The sequence below is a fragment of the Gorilla gorilla genome, chromosome 1 (assembly GCF_029281585.2).
Source record: "Gorilla gorilla gorilla isolate KB3781 chromosome 1, NHGRI_mGorGor1-v2.1_pri, whole genome shotgun sequence".
Classification (NCBI taxonomy): domain Eukaryota; kingdom Metazoa; phylum Chordata; class Mammalia; order Primates; family Hominidae; genus Gorilla; species Gorilla gorilla.
In genome coordinates this window covers 64,122,922-64,150,836 of record NC_073224.2, presented here as the reverse complement: position 1 = coordinate 64,150,836, position 27,915 = coordinate 64,122,922, and the positions used below count along the sequence as shown (strand labels likewise).

The window sequence follows — 27,915 nt, the reverse complement described above, 5'->3', positions numbered from 1 at the left end:
AAGAAATCTTTCTGTAGCTCAGGGTCATAACAGGTTCTGTACTAATTTTTTAATTAAATCTTTAATATTTTTGCCTTTAACCCATTGTTTTGGGTATAGTGTAAGGCTGGTATCTAAGGTCATGGGCTTTTTTTTCTATATAGATAATCAGTCATCCCAGCATCAATCTATTGAATAATCCATATTTTTGTGCTCTGATTTTCACCTCTGTAGTATTTTATTTTTCCATATGAGTAGGGCTGTTCTGTGCTGTACATTTTTCTATTTGTCTTTACTTGCACAGATATTATACCATTTTAATTTCTACAATTTTAGAGTAAACTTGGATATCGGTTCTCTCCACCATTTTGGAAAATGCCTTAATTATTTTTGACTCTTTTTGAGGTATAAATTATAGCAAGAACTTGTCAAAGTCAAAGGAAATTGCTCTACTGTAATTTTGCTTGGAATTACATTGAATGTATAGGTTAATGAAGACAGAGTTATATTTATAATATTTTCCTCCATGAACATAATATAGCTCCTTATTTATTTAGGTTCTCTGTTTCATGAAAATACTAAGTTTTCTCTAGAAACTCTTGCACATCTCTTGTTAAATTTTTTCCTAGGTTCCATATAATTTTTATCACAATTTTAAATGCTACGGTTTAAGCTATATTTTATCTTTGCTTATGCTATATAAAGAAAAGCAGATTATTTTTACCTGTTAATCTTGTATTTCAACAGCGTAATTAAACTTTCTTTAGTGTCAAATAATTTGCCTATATGATCTTTTTAGATTTTCTTAGTAAGCTGATAGGCCTTCCCTATGACAATAATAATTTTGTCTCTTCACTGCTAATAGTTATACTTGTTTGCACTTTGCACTAGGTGTGGCCTCCAGCAAACATTTAATAGAAACAATGACAGTAATAGGACAGTACTTCAAAGGTTTTATTCTTAATATGACATTTGCTGTAAGTTTTTGGTAGAAACTCTTCACAGGATTAAGGGATTTCTCCTTTATTCCTAGTCTTCTTTATTGTAAATCAGTATTGCATATTTATCAAATACTTTTTCTGCACTTATTGGGATAATCACATGGCTTTTATCTATTAATGCGATGAAATACACTAAAATATTTTATAATAGTAAAACTTCCTTGCATTCTAAAACAAGCCCAATTTAGTTCTAATGTATTCTTTTACATATTAAAGATGAGCCTATAATTTTCCTTTCTCATGTTGTCTTTCTTTGGTTTTGATATAGAGGTTTTACTAGTTTCATAAAATGTGTTTAGAGATACACTCATTTTCTATTCTTTGGAAAAGTTTATGTCATATTTGGATTTCCTGTTCTTTGCATAGTTGATTAAGGTTCCTCTAAAATTAGCTGGAGCTGGATTTGTGGTTTTGTGAGTGTGGTTGGAGATAGGGGCATAGGAGGAGGTGTGCTGATGCACTAGGAGATGAAAATATTCAAACTTTCACTTAATTCCCATAATAGTTAAAGATCTATTCAGATTTTCTAATTATTTTTAGTCAGCTAAGTGACATTTTTGTAGAAATATGACCATTTATTTTTTGGTCATAGTATTCTCCTGTGATTCTGTTTCATATCTATTAGAACTGTAGATCTGTAGCCATGACCTTTTCTTATCCCTAATATTGTTAAAGGTCATCTATCTATTTCTACTATATCACTTTTGTCAGAAAGACTTCCTTATTTTTACATAGAAACAAATTTGTTTCTTAACCCTTTTTGTATTCCTTTTCTATTAAATTATGACAGTTGTTTTTATTTCATTAATTTGTGCTTTTACCTGTGTACTATTCCTTTCCCTCTGATTTATATGTTTTTTTGGTACTGTTTCCCTATCTTCTTTGTTGATCGCATAGCTCATTATTTTGCAGTTTTCTTTCTTTTTAAAATATAAGCATTTAATGTCATATAAATTATTCTTAAAAAAATCATTTTAGGCCTGGCACAGTCATTAATGCCTGTAATCCTAGCACTTTAGGAGGCCAAGCTGGGGGGATTGCTTGATGCCAGGAGGACAAGACCAGCCTGGGCAACATAGCCAGACAATATCTGTACAAAACTTAAAAAAAAAAAATAGTCATGGTGGGCCGGGCCCGGTGGCTCACACCTGTAATCCCAGCACTTTGGGAGGCCAAGGCAGGCGGATCACGAAGTCAGGAGATTGAGACCATCCTGGCTAACACGGTGAAACCCTGTCTCTATTAAACATACAAAAAATTAGCAGGGTGTGGTGGCAGGCGCCTGTAGTCCCAGCTACTCGGGAGGCTGAGGCAGGAGAATGGCGTGAACCCGGGAGGCGGAGCTTGCAGTGAGCCGAGATCGGGCCACTGCACTCCAGCCTGGGCGACAGAGCGAGACTCTCTCTCAAAAAAAAAAAAAAGTCATGTGGTACATGCCCTAGCTACTCTGGAGGCTGAGGTGGGAGGATTGCTTGAGCCCAGGAGTTCAACGTTACAGTGATCTATGATCACACCACTATGCTGCAGCCTGCCTCTTTAAAAAAAAAAAAAAAATCACTTAAGCATTCTCCCACAAATTCTGATACACGACATGTTTATTATCTTTTATTCACATTTTCCAGTTCCTATTTTGATTCCCTGTTTGATCCATTCATTATTTAGAGTGTGTTTTTGTTTTACTTTGTTTTAGTTTCTAAATGCATGAGGAATTTTTAAGACATCTTTTGAAGATTAAATTCTATTTTTTACATTTTATTGTGGTGTAAACACTTAACACGAAATACACCCTCAACAGATTTTTAAGTGTACAGTACAATACAATACAGTGTACTGTTAGCTATAGGCACAATGTTGTACGGCAGATCTCTGAATTTCTTCATCTTGCATAACTGAAACTTTATATCCATTGATTAGCAACTCCCCATTTCTTACTTCTCTCACTCTCTGAAAACCGTCACACTATTCTCTGCTTTTAGAAGTTTGACTATTTTAGATAGATTATTTCTCATAGAAGTGGAATCATGCAGTGTTTGTCCTGTGACTGGCTTACTCCCCTTAACATAATTTCCTTAAGATTAATCCATTTTGTTGCATATTGCAGGATTTCCTTCTTTTTTAAGGCTAAATAACATTCCATTGTATGTATATACCACATTTGCTTTATCCATTTTCTCAGCTCTTTAGGTTATTTTTATATATAGGCTATTGTGAATAATGCTGAAATGAACATGGAAATGCTAATATCTCTTTAAAATCCTGATTTCAATTTTTTTGGTTAAATACCAAATTTGCTAGATCTCATGGTAGTTTTTTTAAATTTTTTGAGGAAACTCCTTACTGTTTTCCATAGTTGCTACATCATTTGGCATTCCCATCAACAGTGTACAAGGGTTCTGATTCTTCTACATCCTCACCAACACTAGTCTTTGGTTCTTTGACAGTAGCCTCTTAACAGGTGTGAGATGACATCTCATTGTGGTTTTGACTTGCATTTCCCTGATGATTAGTGACACTGAGTAGCTTTTCATATACCCGTTACATGTTTTTATGTCTTCTTTGAAAATATGTCTATACAATTCTTTTTAATTGGGTTTTTGTGTTATTGAGTGGCGGGATTTCCTTACCCTTAAAACCCACAAAACTATGGCATGAATATACACATAGCAAAGTATAAAGTTTATTTTTAAAATACCTACTTTATTCCCACTACAAGGATGCCAGGACACTTTAACTCTCATGAAGCCCCTCTTAACCTTCTCATTATTGTTGGCAGCATTTTAGTTCCACTTTTTTCATATCACAAATTATTATTATTGTTCATACAAACAATAGTTGTGTATGTAAAACTCCACGTGTACCATTTTCTCTGTTCACCATTTCTTTTTTGCATCTCAATCTCCCTGTAGCTCTAATTTTTTTCTTTCTTTAGTATATGCATTTGAATCTTTCATTCAGAATCAAATAGTATGTATAGAACTTTAAATATATACAGAATGTGTAGTTGTTTTCTCTTAATATTTGAATAAAAATTTCCATTATTTTCTTGTTTCTGCTTTTGCTGCTGAGGTATCTGCAATTATTATTTCAAAGCAATCTTTTATTTAAGTCTAATTACTATTAATTTTTTCTCTGTTACTTTAGCAAAATTCTACAATTTTATCATGCTGTATCAACATGTGGAGGTACTGATATAAAGGTAGATGTATAGATAGATAAACGGATGGATGGATAGATAGATAGATAGATAGATAGATAGATAGATAGATAGATAGATTTCTGCTCAGGATTTAAACATAGTGAATCTTATTAATCTTTTATTAGATATGAAAATTCTCACCAAATTACCTTACATACTTAATCTTATTATATCATCATGCTATTTTTTGAATAATGTTCTTAGGTCCATCTATTAGTTCACAAATTCTTCCTTTAGCTAATCTGTTGCTTAATCTGTCCACTAGTTTGTTTTTTAGTGATTATATTTCTTACCTCCAAAAGTCATCTGGATTTTTTTCACATCTGCCTAATCTTTTGAAATAAGGTTTTGTTGTTTTCAAAATTGAGAATCTTTTTTTAAAATAGATTATTCAGTTTAAATATTTTTGTTTTATAGTTTCTATTCAGCAATTCTATTAGCTGAAGGTTTTAGGAATCTAATCTCGCTTCTTTTTAAATCTGGTATGTTTTCATGAGGGTTTGTTTGCTTGTGTGTTTGTAAATTTTGGATATTAAGTTCATCTTCAGCATAGATTTATCCATAGGAGTCTTGTGTGGCCTGTGTTAACAGATGTCATTCCAGGGATATATTGTCTGCTTTCTGCTAGGTGCCCCAAGGATATTACCAGCCCAAACTACTTTTTACATTGATTCCTCACTTGAGAATTTTAGGAGCTCATGGATAGGGTAAATTTAAATCCCATTACCATGATTACAAATTATCATGGAAGGCTTCATTTTTTTCATCTGCAGCCCAGGGCCAAGAGAGCTAAGCTTCCTTGTTGTCTCCTATGCCACTGGAAAGATATTTTCTAGTTCAACCTATTTCTGATGGTTATCCCTCTGAAAAACACAGATTAGAGGGTTGGTGGATCTCAATACAAACTTCCCACATGTACAGGCATCATACCCCAGGTGCTAGCTTCCTTCCTTTTCCTTAACCAGGAAAGAAACAAAAAAGATTATTTGCCAGGCTGAGTCACAATTCCAGTTTTCCATCCTACCATTATGATTTTCAATGCCCACTTTGTATAGGAAATTGAGAATTTTCCTTTCTTACTAGTAAGAGCAGCCATTAATTTAAAATAATTTTAAAACTATTTTAGCCAGAAAATCTCTTTGCTTTGTAATGGAAGCATTTTCAATTACTTGGTTGGTTCAAAACATTGCTGGAAATAAAAATAGTCACCTTCTTTCCCATTCATTTACAATCTCCTTGAGTTGACAGCAACAGTGTACATAAGCTAAGGGTAACTACAGATAAAATACTGCTTTCCATTATAAGTGAAAACACTGTTCTCAAATAATGGCCATGATCACTAATCTTTTAAAGGTATATATAGTGAATTGGCATTATCATGGGAAAATATTATCAGCAACAAAATAATATTAATAAAATTTATCAATTATTAAGCACTTGAGATGTATTAGTTATTACTAATCCTTATAATAATTTTCCTCAGAAAACTAACATTTATAATATAAAGTAACTTGTTCATAATCATGCACATAGTTTGATGACTCAGTTGGGAATATAGATCCTTCTCTTTCTAACACCAAAATTGGTTATTTCTACATCAAGGGCTTCCATATGTCATAATTGACCATGATTCATGTTGCTTATTTGGGATTTGTTTATCTAGCAACTCTTTAACTCAAGCTTGCCCAAGTAAAACTCTCTATCTTTGTCTTGTTCGCTATATTCACGTCTATCAGCATGTATATGCAGAACTTATTTAATCTGTAAACCTGCCTAAATTGTTGCAAATAGAGATTAAAGTCATAAAAAATATGCAAAATGCAATTAAGCATACAGACTGTGTCTTATTTATCTGTATAATCTACTGTTTCACATAGTACATGACTTTTTTAATACATAAAGTCAAAGTGATCTGAAAATACTTTAATTCCTAATATTGTAAATATTTATCTAAGTGCTTCATAAAGTACCTTATAGCTTACAATAAAATATATTATAAATATAATCTTTCTTATAAATATTGAAACCTCAGTCCTTAGCACTATGTCTATAAAAACCTGGAACATTTATTTTATGTAAAAAAAAAGAGAACAGCTGAATTTTAAGATTTAAAAATTTAAAACCATAATCTGTCAAGTAATAAATGTGTGAAATTTCACTGGGGCCTGTTGTGGGGTGGGGGGAGGCGGGAGGGATAGCATTAGGAGATATACCTAGTGTTAAATGACGAGTTAATGGGTGCAGCACACCAACACGGCACATGTATACATATGTAACTAACCTGCACGTTGTGCACATGTACCCTAAAACTTAAAGTATAATTTAAAAAAGATAAAATATAATAAAAAAAAAAGTGTGTGAAATTTAACAAATTTAAGTGTGCAAAAATCTTTATTTTTTTAAAGTGGACATATGTTCTGTCGGTAAGTTTAGACTTGCTATGAAATAAACCACAATGTAACTTAAGCCATGTAGTTCCGAGAGGACTGTGGCATCTTGATGTGATCCATGGCAATAACCAAAAAATAGGACACATTTCTGTCATCCCTCACCCTCCTCCACTTCCAGGATTGGCCTGGGACAGGAAGGTATAGCCACCCTGTGTTATAACTAAGTAACAAATATTAGTTTCCTGAGGAAAATTATTACAAGGATTAGTAATAACTAATCCATTGCTTAGTAACTGGCTCTCATCTTCTCAGGAAAGAAGCTTCTTGCTGCTACTCAGGCTTTTTTTTCCTTCTCTGATACTAAAACTCTTTATTTAACCTGGGAGCAGAGGTGGAAAAATTTCTGCTTGCCCCCAAAATTTATATTTTATATTCTGATTTAGGCATTTGAACTTTGAAAGCCCATTAATCCTATTTTGTTGTTGTAGTTGTGTATCACCTGCACGCTGTGTATCATCCTTCCCTGAAGCAGTGGAAGCTGCAGGTCTGGCTGCCCAGATGTTTGGGATAGGTGGGAGTGGCAGAGTGTGGAAAGGTAAAGAAATTTTTAGAGAAATAAAGTGATTTGCCTACTTGATCTACCAAGAAAAGACAAGTCGTGGAAGCCGACAAAAGTTGGCTTAAACAGGAGTAAAGATATTAGCTTGAACCACATAAAGTTATCCATATGCTACCATTTTTACCTTATAAAAACACAATTTCATATGGTTCAACCTAATAAAAGTGTTATGTTATGAGTCAGTTCATCTCACATAATGTATTCTCTCTTCAGCAGAAATCAAGGACCATTCTGAATCTTTATTTCCATGTTAAGGAGGAATATAATTTCCTTCATAATGCCATCCTAAGAGACTAGGGTTGTCAACTGTCCATCATCAAAGAGTTTTTCCATTTCATTATAATGTAAAGGCTATTTGGGCAGATTGTGAAGCCTAGGGAGTGGTACAGTATACTTTGGGGTATAAGAGTGTACACATTGAAGCCAGATGGCCTGGATTCTAATGCCCAATCCACAATCCACTATTTGCTAGCTGTATGACCTTTTTATGCCCCGATTTTGAAACATCTATAATGCAGGGATAATCACAGTATCTATTTTATAGATTTGTTATGAGAATTAATTAAGTTATTTGTAAGGCTTACAGATCAGTGCTTAGTATATTCTATGGCAAATGAGTATTTATTATAATTGTTGTTATTATAATATATTATGGGTTGAATTATGCCCTCCATCCTGTATTTGTATGTTGAAGGCAAATCTATAGAGACAGAAAATAGACTAGTGGTTGCCTGGGACTCAGGGAGGGTGGAGAGTGGAAGTGGATATGTGGGATCTTACAGGAGTGATGGATATGTTCTAAAATTGGATTGTGGTGGTGGTTGCACAAATACTATATATTTACACATAAAATCTCAATTTCTACAAGAAGGATGAATGATTTTATGGTATGTAAATAACTCCTCATGAAAGCTATTAAAAACGACTTACTGATAATTTTTCATTAAAATATATATTGATACTATTTGTATTTTCATAGCCAACATCATGAAGCTGTAAACATGTAAGGCAAACAGAGAAGCTTAGCACTGTGGAAAAAGCTGTTGCCATAGCACAGCTAATTAACATCTTTAACATCCCATTTTTTTTCTATTAGCAAAACCATCTCTGGACATCCTCACCATAGAAACATTCCTACTCTTTAATTATGTGTGTTACTTGATTGTGTTTTATAGTTTTCATCTAAGGAAAAACTGATTGATCCCACTATAGGACTGATTGCCTAATATCCAGACAGCATTCACTGTCTTTTATGTTCAGGATATTGCCACTTGAGAAAGGATTATTTACTGTGACAAATCTTAAACGGGAAATGAAGCAAAATTAACTAGTAAAACATTTTCTGTGCCAGAGTCATATGTGCATTGCAAGAAGGAAAAACAAACTTCCCTTGAGAGTGGTTTTAATTATTCACAGTCTCTGACGTGATTTCAATATAAACCAACACAAATGCTGGCTGATTTTTCTTTGCCAATTTTGGTGTGTATTACAACAATCCACTCCACTTTTCAGGGGAGAATGCTTTCCCTTTCCAAACCTCATGGAGTCCATACTCAAAGCATTCTGACTCCCCAAGAAAACCACATCAACTGAACAGAAACTTAAATTAGTTGGGGCAGTTTCCTATGAATCCTTGCAAGCCCTTTTGGATCCTTTCTTGGAACAAACTTTTAACCCATTTATGGGACCAGATAAACACACTTTAAATCCCCAGGCTCATGGACTGCTGGCCACCTATATTTGAAGTTTTTACTACTCCTCTAGCAAAACGCAAAGTCCTATGTGACCTTCTCAATATTATCTTGCAAATTTTTTTTTATTATACTTAAAGTTCTAGGGTACATGTGCACAATGTGCAGGTTTGTTACATAGGTATACATGTGCCATGTTGGTGTGCTGCACCCATTAACTCATCATTTATATTAGGAATATCTCCTAACGCTATCCCTCCCCTCTCCCTCCACTCCACGACAGGCCCTGGTGTATGATGTTCCCCTTCCTGCATCCAAGTGTTCTCATTGTTCAGTTCCCACCTATGAGTGACAACATGCTGTGTTTGGTTTTTTGTCCCTGCGATAGTTTACTGAGAACGATGGTTTCCAGCTTCATCCATGTCCCTACAAAGGACATGAACTCATCCTTTTTTATGGCTGCATAGTATTCCATGGTGTATATGTGCCACATTGTCTTAATCCAGTCTATCATTGCTGGACATTTGGGCTGGTTCCAAGTCTTTGCTATTGTGAATAGTGCCTCAATAAACATACGTGTGCATGTGTCTTTATAGCAGCATGATTTATAATCCTTTGGGTATATACCAAGTAATGGGATGGCTGAGTCAAATGGTATTTCTAGTTCTAGATCCCTGAGGAATTGCCACACTGTCTTCCACAATGGTTGAACTAGTTTACAATCCCAACAACAGTATAAAAGTGTTCCTATTTCTCCACATCCTCTCCAGCACCTGTTGCTTCCTGACTTTTTAATGATCGCCGTTCTAACTGGTGTGAGACGGTATCTCATTGTGGTTTTGATTTGCATTTCTCTGATGGCCAGTGATGATGAGCATTTTTTCATGTGTCTGTTGGTTGCATAAATGTCTTGTTTTGAGAAGTGTCTGTTCATATCCTTTGCCCACTTTTTGATGGGGTTGTTTTCTTCTTGTAAATTTGTTTGAGTTCTTTGTAGATGTTGGATATTAGCCCTTTGTCAGATGAGTAGATCGCAAAAATTTTCTCCCATTCTGTAGGTTGCCTGTTCACTATGATGGTAGTTTCTTTTGCTGTGCAGAAGCTCTTTAGTTTAATTAGATCCCATTTGTCAGTTTTGGCTTTTGTTGCCATTGCTTTTGGTGTTTTAGACATGAAGTCCTTGCCCATGCCTATGTCCTGAATGGTATTGCCTAGGTTTTTTTCTAGGGTTATGGTTTTAGGTCTAACATTTAAGTCTTTAATCCATCTTGAATTAATTTTTGTATAAGGTGTAAGGAAGGGATCCAGTTTCAGCTTTCTACTTATGGCTAGCCAGTTTTCCCAGCACCATTTATTAAATAGGGAATCCTTTCCCCATTTCTTGTTTTTGTCAGGTTTGTCAAAGATCAGATGGTCGGAAATGTGTGGTATTATTTCTGAGGGCTCTGTTCTGTTCCATTGGCCTATATCTCTGTTTTGGTACCATTACCATGCTGTTTTGGTTACTGTAGCCTTGTAGTATAGTTTGAAGTTGGGTAGTGTGATGCCTCTAGCTTTGTTCTTTTGGCTTAAGATTGTCTTGGCAATGTGGGCTCTTTTTTGGTTCCATATGAACTTTAAAGTAATCTTTTCCAATTCTGTGAAGAAGTCATTGGTAGCTTGATGGGGATGGCATTGAATCTATAAATTACGTTGGGCAGTATGGCCATTTTCACAATATTGAATCTTCCTATCCATGAGCATGGAATGTTCTTCCATTTGTTTGTGTCCTCTTTTATTTCATTGAGCAGTGGTTTGTAGTTCTCCTTGAAGAGGTCCTTCACATCCCTTATAAGTTGGATTCCTAGGTATTTTATTCTCTTCGAAGCCATTGTGAATGGGAGTTCACTCATGATTTGGCTCTCTGTTTGTCTGTTATTGGTGTATAAGAATGCTTGTGATTTTTGCACATTGATTTTGTATCCTGAGACTGCTGAATTTGCTTATCAGCTTAAGGAGATTTTGGGCTGAGACAATCGGGTTTTCTAAATATACAATCATGTCATCTGCAAACAGGGACAATGTGATTTCCTCTTTTCCTAACTGAATACCCTTTATTTCTTTCTCTTGCCTGATTGCCCTGGCCAGAACTTCCAACACTATGTTGAATAGGAGTGGTGAGAGATGGCATCCCTGTCTTGTGCCAGTTTTCAAAGGGAATGCTTCCAGTTTTTGCCCATTCAGTATTATATTGGCTGTGGGTTTGTCATAATAAACTCTTATTATTTTGAGATACATTCCATCAATACCTAATTTATTGAGAGTTTTTAGCATGAAGGGCTGTTGAATTTTGCCAAAGGCCTTTTCTGCGTCTATTGAGATAATCATGTGGTTTATGTCTTTGGTTCTGTTTATATGATGGATTGTGTTTATTGATTGGTGTATGTTGAACCCTGCATCCCAGGATCCCAGGGATGAAGCCCAGTTGATCATGATGGATAAGCTTTTTGATATGCTGCTGGATTCGGTTGCCAGTATTTTATTGTTGATTTTTGCAATGATGTTCATCAGGGATATTGGCCTAAAATTCTCTTTTTTTGTTGTGTCTCTGCCATGCTTTGGTATCAGGATGATGCTGGCCTCATAAAATGAGTTAGGGAGGATTACCTCTTTTCTACTGATTGGAATAGTTTGAGAAGGAATGGTACCAGCTCCTCTTTGTACCTCCTGTAGAATTCGGCTGTGAATCCATCTGGTCCTGGACTTTTTTGGTTGGCAGGCTATTAATTATTGTCTCAATTTCAGAGCCTGTTATTGGTCAATTCAGGGATTCAACTTCTTCCTGGTTTAGTCTTGGGAGGGTGTATGTGTCCAGGAATTTATCCATTTCTTCTAGATTTTGTAGTTTATTTGCATAGAGGTGTTTATAGTATTCTCTGATGGCAGTTTGTATTTCTGTGGGATCAGTGGTGATATCCCCTTTATCATTTTTTATTGCATCTATTTGATTTTTCTCTCTTTTCTTCTTTATTAGTCTTGCTAGTAGTCTATCAATTTTGTTGATCTTTTCAAAAAATGAGCTCCTGGATTCACTGATTTTTTGAAGAGTTTCTTTGTGTCTATCTCCTTCAGTTCTGCTCTGATCTTAGTTATTTCTTGCCTTCTGCTAGCTTTTGAATGTGTTTGCTCTTGTTTCTCTAGTTCTTTTAATTGTGATGTTAGGGTGTCAATTTTTTATCATTCCTGCTTTCTCTTGTGGGCATTTGGTGCTATAAATTTCCCTCTACACACTGCTTTAAATGTGTCCCAGAGATTCCGGTATGTTGTGTCTTTGTTCTCATTGTTTTCAAAGAACATCTTTATTTCTGCCTTCATTTCATTATGTACCCAGTAGTCATTCCGGAGCAAGTTGTTCAGTTTCCGTGTAGTTGTGCGGTTTTCAGTGAGTTTCTTAATCCTGAGTTCTAGTTTGATTGCACTGTGGTCTGAGAGACAGTTTGTTATAATTTCTCTTCTTTTACATTTGCTGAGGAGTGCTTTACTTCCAACTATGTGGTCAATTTTGGAATAAGTGTGATGTGGCACTGAGAAGAATGTATATACTATTGATTTGGGGTGGAGAGTTCTGTAGATGTCTATTAGGTCCTTGGTGCAGAGCTTGGTGCAGAGCTGAGTTGAATTCCTGGATATCCTTTTTAACTTTCTGTCTTGTTGATGTGTCTAATGTTGACACACGGGGTGTTAAAGTCTCCCATTATTATTTTGTGGGAGTCTAAGTCTCTTTGTAGGTCTCTAAGGACTTGCTTTATGAATCTGGATGCTCCTGTATTGGGTGCAAATATATTTAGGATAGTTAGCTCTTGTTGTTGAATTGATCCCTTTATCATTATGTAATGGCCTTCTTTGTCTCTTTTGATCTTTGTTGGTTTAAAGTCTGTTTTGTCAGAGACTAGGATTGCAACCTCAGCCTTTTTTTTGTTTTCCATTTGCTTGGTAGATCTTCCTCCATCCTTTTATTTTGAGCCTATGTGTGTCTCTGCAAGTGAGATGGGTCTCCTGAATACAGCACACTGATGGATCTTGACTCTTTATCCAATTTGCCAGTCTGTGTCTTTTAATTGGAGCATTTAGCCCATTGACATCTAAGGTTAATATTGTTGTGTGTGAATTTGATCCTGTCGCTATGATGTTAGCTGGTTTTTTTGCTCATTAGTTGATGCAGTTTCTTCCTAGCATCACCAGGCCTGCCCTACAAGGGCTCCTGAAGGAAGCACTAAACATGGAAAGGAACAACCGGTACCAGCCACTGCAAAAACATGCCAAATTGTAAAGAATCTTGGCTTTCTTAAGGAAAGAGACCATGTCTTTATACGTCTTCAAATAGACAGCACATAAAACTGTTAAATGCTGCCCATTTTCCAAGGACCTTTGAATGCTAGCTCGGCAGTAATATACTTCTGATAGCCACAAACAAATCTAATTTCTTATTCCTTTTATATCCTCTATAGATTGTACAACTTTGAATACATTTATTATGTTCTCTTTCTAGTAATTTGATTACTTTTATTACCGATTATACTGTAAGCTTGTGAAAATAAGAGATATATGATACTACCTGTGTTCACTGTTCTGCCCCAATCCTCAATCCCACTCAAAATCATTCTCAGAAAGTACTTGCTTGATAATGTCAATTAAATCAAATAGTAATGGTTATGCCATCCTTATTTATAACTACAACATTGAAGTATATCGTATCAATTCAAACTGCAGAAATAATGAACAAACAAGATTTTTCTGGTTTATTTAAGGAGCAAGAAATATTTGTAGTCAATGAAAAGAATTTCTCTGTGAAAATTTTGAAGGGGCTAACTCTCTCTGCCAATACTCCTTTGCCAATATATCTACAGACTTCCCCATCTCTCATGTTTTGCAAGTTCCCATCAGTATCTGTGGCGACTTTTATATCACTCTACCTTCTGATACACAAAGCAGTGTGGTATAGGAAATAAGATATGTGCTTTGAAGTCACATAGTCCTAATCCCAAATTACACAGCTCAGGTGAAAGACCTAAGTATGCTGCTTACCCCATCTGAAGTTTAGGTTCCTTTTCTCCAATATAAAGACTGAAATAACAACTTCATATGGTTGTTGTGAAGATCACGTGAGAAAATGTGTTTAAGGCACTCTTTAAAGTGCCTGTCATATTAAAGGTACTTTAAAAAGTTAGATTAAAAGTATTGATTCTATTAAACAAATATTTATTAAGTACCCACTGAAGGCCATGCACTAATTTGTTCCAAGGACCCAATAATGAACAAGACAGACACAAGGCCTATTCTCAAATTGCTTAGAGTCCAGTGAAGGAGACAGACAATTCAGCATGCAAATGTTATACCTGGTGATAAGCACAGTAATGCAAAAATAAAGACAAGAGTGTCTTTAGGGTACAAATGAGGAACACCTCTAAAATCAGAAGACTCATTCTTCCAATAATTTCAAATTGCCACCTAAATTCAAAAACTCAGTATATACAAACTGTGGTCATTATTAACAATAAAATCTATTGGATGATTCAGTGATGAAGGAACAATGCAAGGTACCAGCTACCATATAATCACCTTACAGAATTATCATGCCTTCTAGGCTATACCACATTCTAGAATCCACAAGCACACTCTTGTAGAGAAACAGCAATCAAATCTACAAACAAATATTTATCCTTTAGATATATAGGAAAGCCTCAAGATAAAAACATACTCAATACACAGTTCATGCATTTGCATATTTTTCTACTTTGGCAGCAACTGAAAATTCAGTGTGAAGAGACAGGGACTAATAAGTAGTTTCTGCAAAGCAGATGCCCTTGTTGTGCTTCTAAAGCCTGGTTTCTGTATTTTTTAAAATAGCATGCTAATTTTAAAAGACAAAATAATAAAAGACATACAGGGTTGTGAATGGAAAAGTTTCAAAACTCACAAGGCCAATTTCTCGTTATAAGAGGTCCCTGGGGAGAGATAAGAAACTGGTATTTCACTTGTCAAACAGGAACTTGTGTGCTATTTTATACTTTGCTTTGCTTATAGCAACCTTAGCAGACCATGAATGTTATAGAGGAAGAATGCTATAGGGGAAGAGTTTAGGTAAATTAAGTCTAATGGCTTTGCTGCTTAACGTAAATGACAGCAGTTGACAGTAGGGCCCTGAGTTCATTTCAGGGGATAGGCTCTCTGTCTCTGAAGAGGGTTGGCAAAGAGCTGCAGGATAAAGGTGACATCAGGCTACAGCAACTTCCCCTGACTGGCATCCACCACACTCCTTGGACTTCCACTCTGCTCTTCTCTGCTCCCAGCAGAGGGGTGAATGTATATGTTCTGACTTTTGCTTGCTTTTAGCCTGAATGCTACATGACTTGGGCAAGTTATAACCTAGAAAAACCTTTTATTTCCCTTAGGTGTCCTTCCATTTCTAGTCAGCTCTGCTTAAGTTGATTTCAAATATTGTCCTTTCTTATAATCAAAATATTTTGCTTGGGTATGTCTCCCAGATAGTTAGCAGATATATATGTCACTATTATATTTTTATAAAAATGGTACCCTCCTAGCTCTTATTAATTCCCCATTCCTCTCACCTGGATTCTGTGTAAGAGTGTGTATACTCTCCAACTGAGAGATTAATCATGAGGAGGAAATTAAGTCTTCTATGTCATCAACTGGAAAAAAAGATAAAATTAAATATCATTAATTAATTTAAATAATACAAAAAATTTCTCACTTTAGTTCACTGATTTTCCTCTGCTTATTCACAGCTGTAGCATACATATATATATATAAATAATTATAAATTATCTCTAATGTGCCAATATAGGACCCAATATAGCTATGATTGGGTTCATAATGATTCCTTACAACAAAACCTGAATGTTGTAAGATAAATATCTTTGTAATTAGTGCCCTAGATTTTGCTCAGTGAGGATAAAATGGGACAGCATTCACTAATGTTCTGGAGTCTGTTCAGAGATGAATAGTTGCCAAAAACTACTGGAAGGTTGAAGACTTCCTAAAGTTTATCTAATTAAGGGCCATACGACATTAAGTCTCAATTTCCTCTTCTGAAAAATGAAGATAATAGAATTTGCCTCTCAAGGATGTTAAAAAGATTAGGTAAAGTTCCTAGCTCATTGTGCCCATTTCATGCTCTATGTAAACGGTAGTTATTGTTATTATTACTTTGACTAATAAATACTTCATAATAGTGTTGGGTGCATCTATAAACACAAAATGAAACAAAACTCTTCAAATATAGCCATAACAAATCTGTATGATAGCAGACAAAAACCCTGACCCAGCAGCTGACACGGTCACTAGATATGACTCTACATACTCGGCTGTGAAACCTGGGCCATGCACAACCCTTCTCTCTTTCGATTTTGTCATTTGAAAATTTAAGGAGTCAACCTAAATTGTTTGCAATGCTCCCAGAGCTTACAAACTATCATTTTTGTGAATCCTCCAGATTAAACAGTGCCCATCTGCAGTATCTGAGAGACCTAATGTCTTGTGTCTGAATCCATCCTTAATTTTGTCAGGAAATAAATATAACTAGATAATATACTAGAGCTTTTCTGGGGAGGAGGAGCTACTATATTTATTTCTCTAGAGAACTACAAACTAGAACACTTGAACTCCTAAACTCCAAACCATATCTTCCTAGGCAACTCTGCAGGACTCCAGATTGACTTATTTCTGTTGAAAGAATAGGCTACTGTAGCAACTGATAAAGAGCCTATCTCTTAGGGACCCAGAGAGCACTTGACAGATACTATCACATTAAAGCTGTTTGTTGTTAGATGAAAGCTAGTATGGAAAATCATTCTGATAACTAATCTGGAACACTGACAGCCAAGTGACTTTGTCTTCAGTGCCACTGAACAAGGACAGTGCAACTCTCTAAATTCTATTTACTCACCAAGCTTCCTAATTAGATCAACTGCAATTGCCCAAGCAACTTCAGTGACCCTTGTTAGAGATTTCTCACCCAGCTGCTACTGCTGTGCAGTAGGCTTCTGAGACCCCAGCCCTGACTCTGCCTCCCTCACCACCACCTCATTACTCCTGCCTTGTGAATCTCAACACTGTCCTTTATTCACCCAGGAACGTCACCATCAGCAACAATGTCAATGCCTCTCCACTCATTGCAACTTCACAGCCAAATGCCCTCATGACAGTTTATCCAACTGTTAGGAGTATTATTTGAATGCACTCCTCTAACCCCTTTAATAGAGAATACAATTTTCCAAAACCCAAATTAAAATGTACACAAAATTTGTCTTCTGGTATCTATCCCTTAGCTTTATGTCCCCTTCCAGCAAAACTAGCTAAATAATTTGTGATGCCCAAAGCAAAATGAAAATGAAAGGTCCTTTGTTTCAAAATCAAGAATATTAAGACAGTGACAACAGAGCCCTAAAACCAAATTCTGGCCCTGTGTTACCATGGGACATGTCACATGCATATGAAGCTAGACCAGTCTCTCTTATTCCTGAGTTCTAAACCCTTCTAAACATGTGTACCATGGTGTCTTCATCAATCATGAAGTGTTTCCTCTCTCCCCACAGCAACCTCCAGTGATTTTTTGCCAATCCTTTGGCTCCATTGGTTTATATCATGGGCTGTTGCCATTTGATAGTCTCATGTCTCAACCTCTCAGAGACCAAGCTACCTACTAATTAATTCACTAGACTGATTGTACCTGGAAGGTCTTCTAATCCTCACATTCCCATTTCAAGTATGGCCTCCAAAATCTCTGTTGCGTTTTTATTGACTAATGCATCACCTATTTGCCAAGGGAATCCCTGTGTGTGTGGACTGTGTGAATCTCAGTATCTTCAAATAATTTTGCTTGTGGTCCACCTTAGAATAAAGCTTGACCCTGGGCAAGGTCTTCTTGACAGAGTAATCAGTTTATTTTTTCCAGAATGACAGATAAAACGTTTAATTTCCCATTATCTAGGCCCTATAAAACATCTGTAGGCTAAGAACAGCTATGCCAATTAGCAGAAGTGGCAGCCTGAATCAATGAACTGCAGCCTAAAAATAAAGCCACATGGTCCCTTTGGTCCCTTTGGAACACTGCTTGACTTGGAACAGATCTAAGTGGAATATTCCTTAGTTACCACTGTTTCACAATAGTTTTTTGACCCCTTTTTCTTAGGCATGTTTGATTTTCCAGTGTATTTCTAAACATGCACATAAGCAATTTAAATGTTTCCCCGGGCCTTGGCAGAAAGTGAAAATAAAATAAGAAATATATTATTAAGTACATTATTATTTATGTTATCAGATAAAACAAGTGTTTTTGAGCTGCTGGAGTTCTTTGTTTAGAAAAGCTTGGGTGTTTTTTTAATTATCATCAAATTCAATATGCATAAAATTCATAAAGCAAATTCATAAAATGTATAAAGCCAATGTATTTTGCTTTATGTCATGTACTTGAATACTGGGCATAAACTGAATTTCAGACATTTAAACTAGAAGAATTAACTAATGGAATTATTATAGAATTCTTTTGTAAAATAAATCATTTTCAATGATAATAATCATTCTTTAATCTATATTTTCTTTCAGATATTTCATTATAAGAAGGCAGCATATATCGTGTGTCTTTAAAGAATGATGCTCAAATTGCATCATTTGAGGCAGAAAAATTAAATTCAGAAGCATAATATTCCATTTACTCAACTCAAATAGAAACCATGTTAATAACACTTAAGAGAAAAGACCAGAGTCTCAACATGGAATAAATTACAGTGAATAAAATAAAGCAAGAGTAGGGGAGAATTCGTGTAACCACAGCATCTTGTCACATGTTTTTCCAGTAGAGAAAGAAGAAGAGGAGATAGATACAAAGACACATGGGCCTAAAAACTTTAGGCTGTTACCTAAACTGAGATAAGAATGTAAGATACACACAATTATCTGATTTTCAACCAGAAGTAAGCCAGAAAGGGAATGAGGACCTTAAAGTACACAGAACGCAGGAGTTAGGCAGCCTGAGTTTTTGACTGAGCTATATCTCAGCTACTGTGTGGCTCAGGGCAATGCACAAGAGATCAATTTCTTTCTTCATTACATGAAAGCTTTGAACTAGATTATCTAAATTTCCTTTAACCTCTAAATGTCCGTGATGGAACTTCTGCTTTAAAATGGGGTTGGAGAAGCAGTCTCTGAAACAAGCTCTTCCACTTCCTACACAGACAACCAACATTTAAATATAAAAATACCTTCCTTATTAGAAAAGTTGCCTTCACATAGCTCTTTGGCAAAGGTTATAAGGAAAGCAAACAATCAATACAAATTTCACATTTCTATTTACTTTCTGCCTACTCACTTGGAAAAGCAATAAGATGGAATAAATTCCCAGTGATCTGGGGGAAAATATAACTAGAATGCCATTTTTCCTAAGTTCCTTTGTTTGGAAGTTTTTAAAAGAGTTAAAACAAGCTTCACGGTTTATTAGATATTATTTTCTGTAGTGTTTGAAAATGTTATGGGGTAAAAAAATGGCATGTGTTTTTAATGCCCTGAACATTTTCTTTTTCAAACAAAAGTCATCCTTCTTGTGTCTCGGTCCCCGTTGTTCTTCTTCGCATTCTGCCCCTTTGCTCAGCTTCATCTATAAAAATCATTTGTGTAATCTCTATTGGCCCCACGCTGTACATTCAGGATGCCTTATGTAGTTCCAGGCCTCCAGGATTATACTTCTTATAACACCAATCAGTCTTCATTTTCCTTTGGATGTTATTTTCTTTGGGCAAAATTACTTTTCCTTTGTGTAAAAATGTTTTAAGAAAATATTTTCCATATCTGCAAAAAGCATGTAGTTGATGCACTAGTTTTACAGTTCTTAAAGCAACTCCTCAAATATTCAAACTTGAGGGGGAATTAAACAACACTTTTTGTATGGAGGAAAGCATACCAAAGTAGGTTTCTGAAGCTTCTGGGATTGCAATTTTTAAAATTCTTTGCCTTTTCTACAAAACTAAACTTGTTTTATCTAATCTTATTTGCATTATCATATCTTTCAGAGGTTTTAAGATATAGTGTCATAATCCTAAAGAAAAACATTTGCCTTGTATTTTATTCTAGTTCCTTGTTTGACTAAGTCACAAGGACACCATTGTTTAAATTTGCATGCCTCATAAAAATATATATTTGTGTAAATTATACTTACAAAGCATCTCCAGATATATCTCATTAACCACTACACAAATTACAGGTTACAAAAAGGTTACAGTCAGACCGGCAGAACTACTTCTTAGGAAAGTATGAGATATGGGAAGCTTGTACAATATAATCCTTCCCAAACTTCACCCTATAATTTTTATCTAAGTGAAAATTGGTTAAAATGAACATTAGGGTAGTTTTTAGCTTGGATAAATCCTGTTGGGAAAAAAAACTATATCCATCTATTCTTTGAATATTTATTGAGCATCTACTACATCAGTCTAAATGCTATGTCCACATATGCATTTGAAGCATGAATGAGAAAAGTGGGAGACTCCTTTGGTAAAGCAGGGAGAAGGAATGCAGGCTAATTCTGAGCTCTGAGCTCTTTTAGTCTCTCCTATCAGCTGACTGAGGTACCTATTTCTTTTAAAATTTTCCCTGCCTCTGATTCACTACCTAGCCATCTACTGACCTGAGTCACCAGACACCACGTAAGTCCTGAGGATAGATTTGTTTCAAGAATAAGACAAAAAGTATTTCAATGGTGATCTACAGAAAAACCATTTTAATTTCTGTGATAAGAAAAAAAAACAGAAATGTGGCACAAGTATGTTTGTTCTGTACTTCTATAGTAGAAAATTTACATACTTTGCACATGGCAGAACAGGACAGGCTTATCTAAAGAATAAGGGATAGTGAGTTGATTAGGTGATTGGAAACAGGCTTCAGCTTTGCAATTGCACATCAGTGGGCCTTGTATGTTCAAAGCATTCCGCATCTAAAGAAGCAAACGACGCTTTCCATCTGTGATAACAAGGAAATGCTAAAGTTCCAATTTCCTTGACATTTTATTGCATTTACTTTTATCTAAAATGAGTATATAACATTATCTCATATAAAAGGAAATCATGTTAGACGAGACATATCTTGAAAATCTTCTCTCTACCAGACATCCAGAAATGCTAGAAAAAAATATGTAACAACCCCATTTAAATGCATAGGCAAGCTTGCAAAAACTAAGAGAAATCAAGAAAAAAACAGAGGGAATCCTAAATCAGAGTGATAAACTGGCATTTAAAGTTTAGCTGAGTTCAGCATTTGCTAATCTCAGTAACCTAGAGATCTGGCTTTTAAGATTTGTTGCAAGCCAGGAAACAAAATCAAAGGCTGTCCTAATATGAGCCGGGGGCTCTTGAACTGCTATACCTTCAGTGAACAGCAGACAGAAAAAAAACAAGTCACCTACAAAAATTGATGACAGGAACATGTCTATTTCAGCATAAAACCAGGTCTGTAATTTAAATTTACCCTACCTGTGTGGTCCAGGAGACCCAAGCTAAGAAAATAACAAAGCAGTCTTGTGTTAGAGAAGTGCCTGGGCTGCCTGACAGAGCCAGTGCAAATCCTCTTCAAAGGGACGTGCCCTTAACCCCATCCTTAGAGAATTTCACAGATCAAACAATGTGAAAGTACAAAAGAGCTAATAGACTCATCTCAGGGCAAATTAAACAACTGTGGAGTGTCTCCTTTTTTTTTTTCCAGGAAAAGAACACTTTCCTATGTTAATGTTACCCCAAATACACTGGTGGAAACAATAAGATTTGAATGAATTCCCCAGAATTTAGTCAGGAAGGACAAGACAATCCACCAAGTGCTCAGAAGAAAATAGAAACCAAGTAGGACCACTGGTTTTTTCAATTACATGCTGGAGATCTGAAACCTGAGAGCGCTGCCGACTTTCTGGAAGGGCCAAGAGAATGGATTTAAAGCAGCTACCAAAAGGGAACCAAGAATGATTGGGAGTTAGTGACTAAACTTTATAGCATAACAGGACCATGATTATAATTAAAGACATCTTTAAAGCAAATCATCTGAATAAATGCACACAGAATTGGTAACTAACTTTAATTGCTACTGAGGTTTATTTTGTGCTAACAATAGTGTTGAATGCTCAGTAATCTCTTCCTAATTTTTGTTGTCGGTATATTTTGGGTTCACACAAGTCAGAAACCAAAGTTAGATTGTTTCTAATTGGCAGCAAACCAGAGGGGACGGGAGACTGGTCAAGTCTCTGAGTCGTCCACTCCAAGATGCGGACAATGAGTGTATGAAGACAGACTGAGGATGCTCTGCAAAGAAGCATGGAAGAAAATGAAGGCAGAGAGGACAGACCTGAAAGGCTAAGAGGGACAGATCAGCGTCCATGGAAAGCAGGAGCAGAAGCCAGTCTTCTTCCAAACACTGGCACAAACCACTGCCTACTGGATACATTTCACCAGACAATTCACCCCAGTGTCCAAGAGTTTATCTTGCTTCTAGAATATATTGAAAAGAGCCACCCTCTGAACAAATGGCAAACACTATATAGTATAAATAGGATGCACTGAAAATAGTAGGCTTATTTCTTAAGCTGTCATCATGAACATTAACCAGTAATTATATTTCTCCACTTTTTGTAGAAGATATAAATGGCAAATTCTGAATTTATAATTTCTAATACTTCATTTTTCTGCTCTTGTAAAGTTCATTTTGAACTTTCAACATAAAAATATTAAATATTTTTAATTGTGCACATTTGAACTTGTGTTACTTTGGACTTACATTGGCTGAAATTGAAATATAGTAAAAGTGCTCTAGAGTAAGCAGATCAGTTCATCAGAAGGACAGCCTTTCAATGGAAAGGGCATTCCCAAGCTGCACCAGTGAAAGCATAATCCTGTTACCTGCCCTAACCTGACAGCTCTGAATTAGTCTGATCCACCTATGTGCCGTACAAAGCATTATATTGCTCTGATTTCATAAACTGAACTTGAACTACACTTTTTCAGAGAAACAAAACCATGCTTAGAAATCTGCCACAAATATCTACACATTGCTCTTGAATTCCTCCAGGAATTTCCACCTACTCATGCTGTTACTCTTCACTCTATGATTTATTTGTTTTTCAGTCCCTGTCGATACTTAAGTTTTACTCTGTAGGGAGATTCTCATGTTTGACTCCATTAAGCAAGCTTTGAAACTGACACTCGCACAGGGTGTTACTTCCAGAATCTTCCTGCCAGCTCCTTGCATCCACACCATGAGAAAGAGCAAACATTCCAAATCCCAAAAAAAGGAATTATTTGGGGTGAGGAAAAGTCTTGACTATGACACTGAAGATTTCCTGAAGAGATCCAGCATCCCAAATGTCCTGAGGTGGGGAGGAAATTGCATAACTAGCACCCAGAGAAAATGAGTGCTATCCACAAACAACCCAGATCCTCCCAAGCTGAGGCTAACCTGCCCTTCACTCCCTACATTATTGCTACATCTACACAGCTTCTGACTTTCCAAAGTTTACTTTCCTTTTCTAGTCCCAATCTTATCTCTCAGGTTTGATACATTCAATTTTCTTGGGTTTGAATCTCAAAACTATAAAAGACAAGTAAGGTTAATCTTCTATCTCATTGGGCCCCTAAATATTTTAAGAAACACTCCATTAACCACATTTTGATCTTCTTTACTGCTGTTTTATTCTAGCATTTCTTTACTCCTACCTCTCTGTTTCTCTCTCTCTCTCTCTCTCTCTCTCTCCACCCCCCCCCCCCCCCACACACACACAACTGGAGTAAATCCAGGACAAGGGCATTCACAATCTTACCATATTCTGTATTCATTACACCTTATCTTAAGCACTGTGTTCAATTCAGATTTTGAAGGCATGTTAACAAACTGTAGAACAACGGAGTCCAGAACTGCTGTAGAGGACCAGTTGAAGGAACTAGAGAGGTATAACTAGAAAAGGTACTTTTTTAGATCCTTCAGTTGTTAAAAGTCCCTAGTAATCTATTACAAACAGATTGATTTTAATAGTTCTCAACCATTTACTAACATATGTTTGCAGTGATGTCCTATGTGTTTGAACTCAGTTCTCTGTCTTTTTTAAAAGAGAATTTTACTTTAGACTATACATTTTCTAAAACTAGAAAAATTATTTTGGAGAAAAAGGTTTGAGTGTTACTTTGAAGATTTCATGGAGCTGCTGCTTCCAATCATCTGATCACTTCAGATGGTCTGATAATGTTAGATAAAACCTCTTTATCAGTAATGCACTGGAGTCCTACAGCACTACTTTCCATATTCAACAAAACCTCTCTTTGCATAGATACGTGTGTGTAAAAACAGAACATTCATACTGGGGCCAGAGTGCCATCGAAGGTAATTATAGAGACAGTAAAATCCTTTTACTCTGGGAAAAATAAAATGCTGGGTGTCTCACAAAATTTCAGAACCTGATTTCAAACGGATCATAACAAAGAGGAGATCAAATTTAGCATGGTGGACTGCTCAACAGGATATATTTGTAAGTATGAGATTCTATAAAATAGTTGATAAATACAAGACTATTGGCTTGCTATAAATGACTAGCAGATGCTGATTTCAATGGTAGAACTTCTGGGAGTGTTAACAGAGGTTTTTCTAAGAAAAAAAGACAAACTAACAAACACATATTCTTTTGCCTGGCTTTCTATATTTAAAACAAAACTTAGAGTCACTCCTTATATAAATGAATCTTCTAAGTTGGGCAACAGAGGAAATGCTACAGTTTTAAAGTATATTATTTCATTTTATGTTTTTGTGTATATTTTCATTTTAAATGTTTTTCATTTTATATGTTTAGATAAAAACATATTATAAAATCAGACATAGCTGAATTATTTGTTTCAAAAATCATGCATTACCAAATTATTAGTTCCATCACTTTGTTAACTGTACTGAAGCCAGGTGTGGATTATTATAAGCTTTATCTGAAACATTGTTAATCTTGATTTTGTAGAATTTTTTTATTCTTTTATGTTATGCTTAAGCACAACTATGCACAAATTTCTTGAATTTTTTAAAGGACAAGAAATTTGTGTGCTGTGGTAAACAAAAGCTCATTAAAATATAAATTGCTCCAAATTTTACTAAATTTTATGTAACATGCTATATCATAAAATAAAGAAACATATTTAAATGCAGATATATGTAAACAGACAGAATTGCTTTAAGAAAATTTATTTATTTTCATAATACTTTAAGATTTCATTTAAATAATGGAGGAAACAAATCTAATTCTGGCATACTACTAATACAACTCAATCCATTACCAATGCATTTATAATCACTCTGAGAATTAGATTCTATCAGTGAAATGTATTCTTTCAAATAATTATCAGGAGAAAACAGTGGAGGCAAAATCATCGTGGAGACCTAAACTTGTTCTAAACACTCTATGTTTCGATTGTAAAAGTATACACTAGTTTTACCAAGAGGGTATTGAAAAACAAAAAAGGAAAGCAAATTAATACACAATGTTAAGATAAATATAGATTATTTAAATAAAAAGTAATGGAAAAATACAAATTAAAACAGTAAAGAAATTTTTATAATAAGCCATGATATTAACACAATTTTAGATAAAGAGTTAATAAATAAAAATGGGAATAACCATAATCCAGCATTTCCGAGGTGGAAAAAGTATTTACTTAAAACTTAAGAGCATTTACAGTAATCTTTGCCAAATATGCATTCTCCAGGAAGCACACAATAATCTTTTTGTTTTTGTTTGGTTTTGTTATTATTTTATTTTTAGGTCAATGGAATGTTTCCACATATTATACCACCAACATGAGAAAAAAATGATCACTGTTTATTTGAAACTTGGTGAGTTTATCCACAATTTAAATCAGTTCTACATCATGCCAATTTAGATCACTCTTTCACTGGGAATTCTCTTTTTGCCAAAGTAGATTTGTAGTTCTATAAAACATTTAAAGTTACTTTTTATTTATATCAGTATTGACTATTTGAACTCTAATTTTAAGGGTACAACTAAAGATGCCCTTGGTTGGATTTAACTAACAAAATAAATTTATCACTAGGATGTTTTAATCAAATCCTTATCCTAAAGAACTTTACTTTTGTAAAAAATTAGAACATTCCCTTTATGGAATTACCAAGAATATTTCTTAGAAGTTCTCAATTGTAAATGTGAGAGGATTTCATTCTGCCACTTTATGTTGGTGCTATTAAACTGTCGATTGAGATGTATTATTTAATGATAAATATTGTTGAATGTAGGATTGTAGATACTTCTTTTTAAACCAATGGTTATTTTGCAAATTGTTTGTCCTCAGACTGTGAATTATATTTTCTTATTTTATCAGATGATATTCTAAGGCTGCCTTTTCTCTTCTCATTTTAGAGGTATGAGAATTTTAATTTCTACTTCTGAGCATCTGTCTTCCATCTTCCAAAATTACTTTGGAATATTTTGTCATTATTTTTCCCCTTGTTTAATCTCCTTTTTCCTTCAGTTTAAGCCATACATGTTCCTTTACTATAATATTATTAGTGTTTGGGTTGGAAGAGATAATAAACTCAGGTGGTCAATCTGACCTTTTGTACCTGAAGCTGGGTTAAGTATTTTTGAATTTATCTCTTTGTTTCAATGTAGAGAGTGTTATAAGGATGGGGGTGGGGGGGGTTCTGTGATATTCCAACAAAATAGTGGTACATGGTATGTGTGAATCCAGTAGTAATCAATAGAGAGAAACACAAACATGTGGATGGACTTTCAGTCCCAGAAATCTTAGAATACAGGCGGGAAGGCACCAGGCTCTGGGCACAGGAGCAGAACTCTAGTCACTGGAACAGCGTCCAGTCTCCAGTCCCATTTCCTAAAGGACAGGAATACCAGAGAACTTCTTATAGTCTATTTATTCTATGCATAACAACTCTTAGGGTCTATTTATTCTATGCATAACACGTCATACACAATTCTGTCACTAAATATTTTCTGCAATTTAATCATTGATGCTTTTATGACGTTATATTCTATTTGTATTCCATAATTTAATAAATCTGTAAATGTTTGACTTAGAATGCTAACCAACATATAAATAACTACTTATATGTAATCATCAAATAACATTCGAATGTAACAATTTAGGAAACTTAAAGTCTAGTAGAAGTAGATAAATCAGAAATATAAATAGCATTATATCTATATATATTGCTTCTTTTTCAATGTCACCTAACTAATAAGTTGCTTGGACCAAAGAACCCTCACTGAATCAGTCATGTAGCTGAGCACAGGGCTACTATTAGTGTACACAGAGTCTTTGCTGGAATTATTAAAAAGTAGCCTTTTCACCACATGGATGAAGCCCCACTTGGCTTCACACCTGGCAAGGGGAGTGTGGTTGAATCTCAGCCTTTTCTCTCCTTTCGGACCAGGCATCTCCATAGAGAGAACAACCCGAATAATTGCATTTAAAGGGAAGCTGTGGCTGGGCTGTCCTCTTGTCCCTTTTTTCTGTAACACTCAACCATGCCTGAGCTCTTCTGGCAGCCCCAACCCATCAGTGTGATACACACACCCAGATGTCTGTAAATCTCTGTTGTAGGCCCAACTAATTCTAAAGCTGGGACTCAGTCATTAATATAATGTGTGAACAATCGAAATATAGAAACATGGGAACAACAAAAATGAAGAGAAGGAGGATTTGCAGATTATATGTTGACATGTTGAAGAATGAATAAAGTTAATGGGGAAAACTTGTGAGATCTGAGATGAAATTTAAAAAGAGGAAGAAATGCGGTCTAACAGAATATATGTTTCCTGGTACATACAAAAGAACTTAGGAACTATTTCATTTTTCTAATCTTTACAGTTCCATTTTAGAGAAAAGGAAAAGGAAATGAGAATCTGAGGTTTAATTAATATGCGCAAGGTCACACAGCTAATAAGAGCCTGACCTCAAGCACATGTCTGTCTGGCTTCAGACCCCAGAACTATTTGAATATACTA

The 27,915-nt window shown here is 35.3% G+C and overlaps 1 protein-coding gene and 1 long non-coding RNA gene across 4 annotated transcripts in view; one reads left to right on the top strand and one right to left on the bottom strand.

Annotated features, from left to right (window-relative positions):
• LOC129531652 (uncharacterized) overlaps positions 1-27,915 on the bottom strand; it is a 556,454-nt gene that overhangs the window by 428,552 nt on the left and 99,987 nt on the right. The gene's annotated exons all lie outside the window — the stretch shown is intronic.
• RGS13 (regulator of G protein signaling 13) overlaps positions 1-27,915 on the top strand; it is a 50,758-nt gene that overhangs the window by 2,448 nt on the left and 20,395 nt on the right. Inside the window, exons 1-3 of one of the 3 annotated variants that reach the window (XM_004028071.5) lie at positions 24,192-24,423; positions 25,696-25,766; positions 26,270-26,309. The gene's annotated coding sequence lies outside the window, so the exon portion shown is untranslated. Of the gene's footprint in view, positions 1-24,191; positions 24,424-25,695; positions 25,767-26,269; positions 26,310-27,915 lie in introns of those variants that run through there. The other 2 variants (XM_055378161.2, XM_004028072.4) reach the window with 2 other exon arrangements.